At 42.7% G+C, this 1519-nt stretch overlaps 1 non-coding gene across 1 annotated transcript; it reads left to right on the top strand.

Moving 5' to 3' along the window:
* Positions 1 to 1071: 1071 nt before the first annotated feature.
* Positions 1072 to 1144, top strand: TRNAG-CCC (transfer RNA glycine (anticodon CCC)). Its single transcript has one exon. It is a non-coding gene; the product is annotated as a tRNA-Gly (tRNA).
* Positions 1145 to 1519: the final 375 nt, after the last annotated feature.

The raw sequence follows: 1519 nt of genomic DNA on the forward strand, positions 1-1519 counted from the left end.
CTGGAGGGGATCTCAGCCTAAGCACAAGTGGAAATCAAAAGCTAAACAGCAAAACTTCAAATTTTATGACAAATGCTAATTCCACTAGTGATTTCCTGGAGTGCTGTGCTAGTGATGATTGTTCAAAATTGAGATATAATTCATATGCCGTAAAATTCACCCTTTCAAAGTGTGCAATATGTATAGTGCTAGTGTATTCCCAGAGTTCTGCATCTATCACCAGGATCTACTTTTAGGACATTTTAACCACCACCACTCCCTCCAAAACCCCCTATTCATTAAGTAGTTACTCCCCATTCTTCTCTTGCCCCCGGCAACCACCAGTGCCCCTTCTGACTCTGTGGACTTGCCTATTCTAGACATTTCACATAGACACTCACACACTATGTGATCTGGCTCTGACTTCTTTCCCTCGGTGTAGTGTTCTCAAGGTTCCTCCATATTGTAGGATGTATTGTTACTTCACTCCTTTTTACAGCTGAATGATATTCCATTGTGTGGGTGTGCCACATTTTGTTTATTCATCATCAATTCTGAGGAGGATCTGAGGCCAACTCAAGAGCAGCAGGGAACCTCTGTTCCCTGTGACTGCAGACGTCTGCCAAGGCAGTGGGTGAAAGAGGGCGACAGGCCTTCCCGCGGGCCACAGACTTTTTCATCCTGCTGACAGAGTTTTTTATTTTTATTTTTTTTCCATTTATTTTTATTAGTTGGAGGCTAATTACTTTACAATATTGTAGTGGTTTTTGTCATACATTGACATGAATCAGCCATGGATTTACATGTGTTCCCCATCCCGATCCCCCCTCCCGCCTCCCTCCCCATCCCATCCCTCTGGGTCTTCCCAGTGCACCAGGCCCGAGCACTTGTCTCATGCATCCAACCTGGGCTGGTGATCTGTTTCACCCTAGATAATATACATGTTTCGATGCTGTTCTCTCGAAACATCCCACCCTCGCCTTCTCCCACAGAGTCCAAAATTCTGTTCTGTACATCTGTGTCTCTTTTTCTGTTTTGCATATAGGGTTATTGTTACCATCTTTCTTTTTAAAATAAACTAATCAGGGGACTTCCCTGGTGGTCCAGTGGCTAAGACTCTGCACTCCCAATGCAGGGGGCCCAGGTTTGATCCCTGGTCAGGGAACTAGATCCCACATGCCGCAACTAAGAGTTCACATGCCACAACTAAAGATCTTATGTGCTGCAACTAAGACCTGGTACAGCCAAAAAAATTAATAAATAGAAAGAAACATATTTTTTTAGGGGTTTAAAAAATAAATAATAATATACATGTTTCAATGCTGTTCTCTCAGATCATCCCACCCTCACCTTCTCCCATAGAGTCCAAAAGTCTGTTCTATACATCTGTGTCTCTTTTTCTGTCTTGCATATAGGGTTATCGTTACCATCTTTCTAAATTCCATATATATGCGTTAGTATACTGTATTGGACTCTATGGGAGAAGGTGAGGGTGGGATGATCTGAGAGAACAGCATCGAAACATGTATATTATCAAGTG

This window comes from Odocoileus virginianus, unplaced genomic scaffold (assembly GCF_023699985.2).
Source record: "Odocoileus virginianus isolate 20LAN1187 ecotype Illinois unplaced genomic scaffold, Ovbor_1.2 Unplaced_Contig_1, whole genome shotgun sequence".
Taxonomy (NCBI): Eukaryota; Metazoa; Chordata; class Mammalia; order Artiodactyla; family Cervidae; genus Odocoileus; species Odocoileus virginianus.